Source organism: Bos indicus, chromosome 13 (genome assembly GCF_029378745.1).
Source record: "Bos indicus isolate NIAB-ARS_2022 breed Sahiwal x Tharparkar chromosome 13, NIAB-ARS_B.indTharparkar_mat_pri_1.0, whole genome shotgun sequence".
NCBI lineage: Eukaryota > Metazoa > Chordata > Mammalia > Artiodactyla > Bovidae > Bos > Bos indicus.
Genome location: NC_091772.1, coordinates 23,573,470 through 23,582,674, shown reverse-complemented (window position 1 = coordinate 23,582,674; position 9,205 = coordinate 23,573,470).

Genomic DNA, 9,205 nt, shown 5'->3' with positions numbered 1-9,205 from the left:
CACCCTCCTCCCCTCTTTTGTCACCGAGGTGGTCGTGTAACCAAACAACAGACGCCTTCGCAGCGGACTGGAAACCCCTTTCTGAGGTTTGACAGCCTCCACCTTCTCTGATCGGGCAGTTTCTCTGGATATCCACTAAGAAGTCATAGAATAATGGGGTCCCCAAATAACTTTAAACCCCCTCCTCATGCCTGCGTCTGAGGCATCAGCGTGGACTCAGCAAAACAAATCTCAGGGCTGAGTCTGTGTGAGCCTCGCCCACCTCCACGGTTTTCCAATTCAACTTTCTGAGGGAGGAAAAGATGTGCTAAGGTCCGAAGAGAACTCGGCCCCTCAAATTTCGGATTCGCTAAAGGAGATAGAGGGTAGCCGTCTACGACTCAGCCAAGACTCCAAATAGAATGAAAATGTCAGAAGAGGAAAAGCAGATTTTCCCGGGTTTAAATGACACGGAAAAAATCGCCAGCGAAGCCCGCGGAGAGCGGACCGGTGGCCATTCAGGAAGAGCCACTTCGCCACAGCTATTCTCCCGCAGACAAAGGCTCCTCGTCAGTCCCTCCGCAGCCACGAAGCACCAAGTTCGGCAGAAGAAAAATAGAGCCGCTGCTTCCCGTCAGGCAGCCCAACAATAACTGCGACCAGGCCGCGCCTAGCCGGAGGGCACAGCACCGGCATCTTTGTTTCCACCGGGTCCATCAAATCAGGCCTCCGCGGACTACCGTAAAGAGGCGGCCGCGGAGGAGGTGAAAGCGACTTGGCACCACTCTTCTCGCTAGTTCCTCTGCAGCGACAACGCCGCCGCAGCCAATTGCACGCTCCCCTTACCGACGACTGGGGTCCTCGGGCCCCTCGGGAAGTAGCGCCGTCCGCGCGGAGGGAAACGGCGCGTGGTGAAGCGCCCAGCAACGTAACGCGTCCGCGGAAATGCGGCTCCTCCGCGCCCTTGCGCGCCCCCAGACCGCGGTCCCGCCTCTACTCGTAGCCGGAGCAGGCAGCTCTGGAGGCCGGCGGCCCGGGTACGGTAGGATGGAGTACCCTCCATGGCTCCGGCCTCGCGGGCGGCCCGGCAAGGCCTCCGTCCCGGGGCGTTTGTCTGGTCCGCGGCTGTATACGGCCAGACCCACCGTTCCCCTCTCCAGCCGCAGGTGCCGCAGATCGGGCTCCCGACCGGGGCAAGCGTAATAATCTGACTAGCCGGTGTCTACCCCGCGCCTCCTCCCCGGGCTCCCCAGCCGGGCGCCCCTAGCCTCGGGTTACTCTGCTGTAAAGCAGGGTAGTTGTGAGGGTTCCAAACGGCGAATGCAGGTAAAGTGCCGGACGTTTAGCACAGAGAGGAAGTTCTCCAAAACAGCGAAGCGTAAAAATGCACCCAGTTATCAATACGGGCAGCAACAAGGATGGATCTAAAAATAATAATAATAATAATTGCTTGGTACAGGTGGGGGTAGGGGGGTAAACCCAAAAGACCTTAGTCTGTCCGATTGCGTTTATCTGAAATTCTAGAAGAAGCAAAACTGGTGGGGAAAGCCGTTGCCTGGGGAGGGATGAAAGAGGCGAGAGGATGGGAGGCAGGGGAGCAGGAGGGAACTTTGGGGGCGATGGCATGATTCCACGCCTTGATAGACTGGATGTTACAGGATGTGTGCAGTTGACAAAATCTAAGGCTTTGTAGTCTTCAAATGGGTGGATTTTTTAATATTCAAATTGGGCTTCCCTGGTAGCTCAGCTGGTAAAGAATCCGCCTGCGATTCAGGAGACCCCCGTTCTATTTTGGGGTCGGGAAGATGTCCTGGAGGAGGGATAGGCTACCCACTCCAGTATTCTTGGGCTTCCCTAGTAGCTCAGACGGTAAAGAATCCGATTCAAATTACACCTCAAAAACTCTTGGGAGGGGAAGAGTTAAAGCAATGGGTAAGCGTAGTGAGGAACTTGAGACAGTTTGATGGAAGATAATTACATTTACACAATCGAGGCGCTATCGGTGCGATCTCTGAATTGAGTGGCTCCTCCTCCCCTAAGAATCAGTGAACACCAGCACTAGGAATAAATAGCTCAGGTCCTAGAAGGATGCGCTGTGCCAGACCCAGCTTGTGCACCTCCCCGGTCTGCTCAGTTGCACCCCGTCTCTCATCTTAGCCTCTAGCTTAGTGCAGAGGGGCCCTGGCTCCTCCCACCAGTCCCAGACTCGGGTGAAAAACAGAGGTTCAGCCTATTCTTGTCTCTGCCAATAGCCTGGAGGGTCAGGGACATACCCAGAAAAGTGCGGCGTTGGAGCCCTGTGAGACAAACTTACAACAGAGGGCAGAGAGCAAGAAATAAGTACCTCTCCTGTTTTCTCCATAGGCAGCAGGTCCCAGTGTGGCTGTCTGGAAGCTGTACTTTCTCCTCAAGTTGTTTTCAGCTTAGCGAAGCATTGCTTTTCATTGCCTTTCCCCTCACCCTTGCAGCCCAGGGGTCGTACCTCCTAATAAAATCTTAGCACTTAAACTTGGCTTGAGGCTCTGCTTTCTAGATAATCCTTTAGCATCCTTTGGGCTTTCAGTCTGTACTTGACTAAAATTTTCACAGCCATAATAGCAAACAACATTAGGATTATTTTTGACTCTGACGTACTCTGTTAGCCCTGAACTGCTTTACAAGGTAATCGGTTGAAACCAATACTAAATACATAAATTTATGTATACTTGCTTTTGTGTTAGTAGAGATAAAATTTTTTTTCCACTTAATGGTGTTTTCTCTCGAGTAAATTCCTAGAGCACAGGCACTTGTATGTTTTAAACATTTGGAAGCTTAAAAAACCTGAGATGCAAATAAGTGCAAAAGGAAAAAACTGCTTTTCAATCATGATCATAAAGCTGTCAGCTGGGAAGGGTGGTCTAATTATATGTTTTTTCAGTTCATTCATAAAACTATGTTCTATCTTTCCTAAAACCTAATTATTAGGGAAGGATATGTTAAACCCATTTATAGCAACGTCTTCTGGTCCAGAATGCAGTGCAAGACAGTTTTTTTCTTTGCTACTTTAAATATGGAAGACTTGAGTAAGTTTGTATTTTTAATAACAACAGCCACTGGCTTTGTGGCCTCCTGTTAACTGTAGGTTTGTCAGCCCTTTCTCTTCCCTCCCACTTGGCTTGCTAACCATCTGTAACTTGAGCAACAGTAATTTGAGATGAGACTGGCCAGGGTCATATGTTAAATAGGACATTTCCACTTTCTTGACCACAAAATCCTCCCTTTCCTGGCCACTTAAACACTGTTACATAATTCTACAAACATGTGGATCTGATGATAATCTACATATGTTGGCAAAGGTCACACCTGCAAATCTACCTTACTATCAGCAATTTTTTTTTTTTACTAAAGACATTTTTATTGTGTATAATCCGGTCATAGCATGTAAAAATTATTTTTAAAAACATGTTCTCTCTTATCTGCATCATTGATTTTTGCAGGGAAAACTTTGTCATCCTATCAAATGAGCAATTTTTCATCTTTGCCTTTGAACAATGTTTTGTCTAGGGTTAATTTCAATCACAAGCAATCATGAAGCCAGGCTGTGTTCAAAATGTATTTAAGTGCATTTTCACATAAAGAAAAAGCATTTTGAAATATCTTGACTTATAGACGTGATATTAGAGGGCATCCCATTAGGCAAATGTGAGACTTTCCTTTAACTCCTAGCCCTTGATTCTTTTCAAGTACATGAAGGCAGATAACATTCTAGCAAATGTATAGGTTTTATAGATCTTGGCCCTCTCAGAATAGGTCATAAGCTTACTGCACTTGTCACTAAACATTTTTAGAATTCTTAGAGTTCTATAAGACACTGAATCACATTCTTTTAAAGGACATCATCAGGAATAGCAAATCTTTCTCTTTTGAGAGTGTATTTAATTTTTAGAAATACCCCACAGTCATTTGAAACCAGACCAAGTTTAGGAACATTGATTAGCAGAACAATGAATGTGAAATAATAAAAATAAATGAAGTAATACTTCTTTAAAAATTAAACTCTGAGAAAAGAATTAAGGAAAGATTGAAGCAGAAATTAATGAATGAGAAAACAAGCCACAATTATTGATCAATTCCAAAAGTAAATATTTGGAAAAAATAGGAAGAAAGTAGAGAAATATCTGGCAACTCTAAATAAAGAAAGAAAATATAAATAAAATTATAAAGGGGAAAGGAGACAATAGATACAGAGAAGTTTGAGGTTTTTTTAAAAATTATCTGAGAATGCTATGTATATAGTTAGCTATATTCCAATACTTTTTTTTTTTCAGAAAAAATATGTCACCCAAATTTTATCAATAAGTTAGAAAAACTAAGTAGATCAAAACCAGAGAAGTCAAAAAAGGCTCATCTTAGAGATTTTATAAGCAAATTCTTGCAAATTTTGAAAGATATAATTCCCTTTCTGAATATATAAATATATTAAAATGTAATTCATTTTATGAAGCAAATATAACTATAAAACCTATCAAGAGTACAAAAAGAATAGTCAAAAATATAAACTCACATAAGAAATCAAATGCCAGAATTCCCCCCAGAAATATCAGCAAGTTATTTTCAATGAAACAAGTAATTTTTAATAAGATCAGGAAGATTTTATCCTAGAAATGCCAGAATATTTTAATAATAGGAAAATATTTGAAATAACAAATCATACATTTAGGCCATACAAGACAAAACCTTATCTCAATAGATGATAAAAATCTAACACCTACACCTCATTAAAACAACTAAATTTTTAAAAATCTCAGTAAATATTAAACCAATAGCCAACATCGTATCTTTAATAAGGTTTTATAAAAATAATGGGGCTTCTCAGGTGGCTCAGTGGTAAAGAACCCGCCCGCCAATGCAGGAGACGCAGGTTCAATCCCTGGGTTTGGAAGATCCCCTGGAGAAGGAAATGGCAACCAACTCCAGTATTCTTGCCTGGAATATTTCATGGACAGAGGAACCTGGCAGGCTAGTCCATGGGGTAGCAAAAAAGTCAGCCGCAACTTAGGGACTAAACATAATAATGCTAATGGTAGGACAGTCACAGTCAAACTGTAAGGAAGAGGAGAAACTGTATAGTAATTCCTCAGCCTCCCATCATCACTCCTTGTTCTTCTCAGACATAACCTCCACTAACTGTTTCTTACATATCTTTGCAGAAATTTCCCATGCACATAAAAGAATATGACTAAGACTTCCCTGCTGGTCCAGTGGTTAAGCCTCCGAGCTTTCAATACAGGGGAAGCGAGTTTGATCCCTGGTTAGGGAACTAAGATCCCACATGCTGCACAAGATAGCCAAAAAAAAAAAGTTTTTTAAGTATGTGACTACTGCCTTTTCAAAAAAAATATTAATAGAATACTATGCAGATTATTCAGCACTTGATTTTTTCATTGTATACGGTATCTTGGACATCCTCCCATATCAGCACATAGGTGTGCAAAATTTTTCATAGTTTATTATTTGAATATACATGAATAATAGAACAGTTTAAATATATGAATGTGCCATTATTTTTTATTCACCTATTGGGAAATATTTTCTAGTTTTCTGCAATTCTATACAGTTACATTAGCATCCTTGTGTATCTTTGCCTATTGCTACTGGTGTACTAGGATTAATGCCTAGCAATGTAATTGCTGGATCCATTTCTGAATAGATATTTCCAAATTAGCATCTAAAAAGTCTGGATTAATTTATAATCTTAAATGTTTGCCAAAATACTGATAATTGTTGAAGCTAGGTAATAGGCAATGAGAGTTCTTTTTACAATTCAATCTTCTTTGGGGTGTTTTTTTAAATTTCCATATCCAGTGATATGACAGGAGAGGCATTCTCCTTAAAATCAGGTATAAAGATGCTCACTATCAACTCTATCCTTTAAAATTATGCTGAAATAACTCTGACAAGAAACAAATAACAGGTAAAATATTGAAGGCAGAAGAAAATTTACCTTTATTTGCAGATGTTTTGCCTAGAAAACTCAAGAGACATGATTAAAAAGCTATTTTAAATGACTATTAAAGACCAGTAACCTTTCCAGATCCAGTAATAACCTGTTGGGAAATATATATTTTTAAAAGATTCTATTAACATATAAGTATGTTGGCAACACCTGGAAGGGATTGATGCAAAGAAAGAAAGAAACAAGCATGAAAGCAAAAGATGTAAATAGATTGAGAAATCTGATATGCTTCTAGGTAAATATATCTATTCCTTTATTTGTGACTTTAACCAAATTCCAGTAAGATTATTTTTTAATGAAAAAAAAAAAATTGCTGTTTGGAAGAAAAAGCAGAATCATAGCCAGAATACTTTTGAAAAGACAGAATAATAATAGGAGATTCACTGTACCAGATGTTAATGCAAATTATAAAGCCAAAGTAATTACAGTGATTTTGAACGACTGAGAAAAGCTTGACAAATAGATGAATGTTTCAGAAAAAATCCTGAAAGAAAATTTAATATGTCCATAAATGAAGCATCACCAATGAGGACACAGATTATTCAAAACTGGCCAATAGTTTAGTCCATTGGATGCCCACTTCATACAATTTACTGAAATACATCCCAAGTGGATTAAAGAGGCAAACATGAGATATTAAAAGAAAATATAAATAAGTCCCTTAAATAAGAAATTTTGAGTGGGAAAAAATGCAAAATAATGGAAGATACATAGATGTATCTGCATAAACATTTAGAACATCTGTATGTCAAAAATGAGAGGGACATTTTTGGATGAGATGGTTAGATAGTATCACTAAATGAACATGAATTTGAGCAAACTCTGAGAGACAATGGAGGACAGAGGAGCCTGGTGTGCTGCAGCCCATGGGGTCCATGGGGTCACAAAGAGTCAGGCATGACTTAGTGACTGAACAACAACATGTCAAAAATAATAAATAAAAAGTTGAGAAGTAGAAAGATATTTGTCATAAAATGTAGAGTTAGTATTTGCACCAGGGTTCTTAAAAGCCTTTTCAAAGAAGAAATCCCAACACATTTGGGGCAAAAACAGTGTCCTTGTATTATGGGTTATGTCTTATGAATTCAGAGGAAACCACTTTGAAGAAGAGAGTTCATTTGGAAGAATCATTTGTCCCATTTTTAGAATGCAAGATTTTACTTTTGATATGTTCTGTTTCCACCTTACTTCATGTGTACAAAGTGATGATATTTGGATTACATGATGATTTTTTTTTCCAGTTCTTTTTCAAAGGCAAACCCTAGAATACTGTGCTTCCCTGTCTCCTCCTAAGGGGTTCACTTGACATCTCTCATTGCAAACCCAGGGGTAGATATTCTTACTATCCCCATTTGCCAGGTTAGGAAAGATGTATCTCTGTGGCTTTAAGTACGTAAAGGCAGCAAACTAAAGTATCAACATAAACATGTCATTAGAGGAGAAGCTCTGCCCAGTGAACACAATTTAGAGAAACAGAGGCCTGTCAATCCACAAAGGTGTGTGCTTAGCCAGGATTCTTACATTCTGCCCCATCTTTAGCTCACAGACCACACCCAAGGGATACAGCCCAGCTTTCGGCAGTGCCTGAACGAGGACAGGTCCCAGAGGCCCCAATGAAGAGGGGAGGCTGGGAGGAAGTTCACAGATGTCTGCACTTGTGCTAACACCTGGTGGGGGCTCAAAAAACAGGGACTGTTTTGAGCGTGTACTGACTTCATAATACGCATGAATTGTTTCATGTAACCATCAGCAAACAACCCCAGGACTTAAGTACTTTTATGATTTCCATTTTCCACTTAGGAAACTGAGGCACAGAAAAGGTAAGCAGCTTGTTAAAGCTCACACAGCAAGGGAGTGGTTGAAACTGGATCTCAGTCAGGCAGGTGGGGCTGGAGCCCAAGCCCCTTGGCCACAAGTAACCATGTATAAAGCTCTTGTATCCACAGAGCACATCTGACCCTCACAACATGGTAAGAAGGTCAGGAAAGATTCTCCCTGATTTACACTAAGGCAGTGGAAAGCCAGAAATTGGTTACTGGAGTTCAGTCATCTTTTCCTTTTTTTTTTTAAATGATCTGAAAAAAGCTGACAGCAGAACATGGATGGACATGTGGTAAGGAATGACTGGAGGGGAAACAAGACTTACAAAGCTTGGATAAGAGAAAAAAGTGCCCTGAACTTTAAATAGATGAAACACACGCTGCATGGAGGGGAAGGGAGCTGGGGAACAGGCAAGGGGAGATTACCCTGAGCACTGGAAGAATGAAAATTGTTCTCGTTCAGGAGCCATCAGGCCTACAGTGATGCTGGATGATAAATGGTGAAAGAACTCACGCCCACAAGCATTCTCATCATGTTGAACTCGTTTACCTTCCTGAAATACTAGCTCCTGGTCCATGTCACTATTTGTCCAAGAATCCTGTTATTAATTTATGTCTCTGTTTATTTACCTGGCCTTTGTCAGTTTAGACAGCAAGGCTAGGAGTTACGTCCAAACAACCAACAAGAAGCTCCAAGCAAAATAGGATTTTCACGTAGTTTTAAAATACAATCATGGTAATAAGGTTTATACAAGTACTTTCAGAATTTGCTCTCATAGAACTAAAATTGTATTAATTAACCTCTGAACCTGTTGCTTGTTTTTTGATCACCTTAAAAATTCCCCAGTGTCGTGAATACAAGGGAACCTCACAAGTCACCCATGTTCTGATAAACTTATGTCTATAAAAATGATCCATGTTAAATGCACTGGAATTCTATTTTAAAGTAGGAAAATAAAGAATTATTTTGCCATATGACTGTTGCCCACTCATTTACCTGATTTTGTTCAAGTCTCAAATGATAGGTATCAGAAAATATATATTCTATACTCATTTCAAAATTTTCCTAAAATCAATGTGCATCATCAACTGCAAAGAGAATTCCTTTACCTCTGTAAATTACAGCATTGACCTCAAGTTGTATGTAGTGTTATATCAGTATTGTAAGCTTTATCATAAGAATACAGCCTAAGTATAAACATTTTCATCAATAAAGTTCTATCTAAATCCTCTCTCAAAAGTGAGTAAATTTCATGTAGTAAGTCCTTCCTAGCTTCCCTTTTCTGCTCCAAACCCACATTCTTTCCTTCTATAATTCTTGGCCATCAAAGTCCTTCAGTGACCTGTAGCCACCAAACAGGTTTCCAGGATTTGATCTCAAATAGTGTAAAAAAAAAAAAAAAAAATGGGG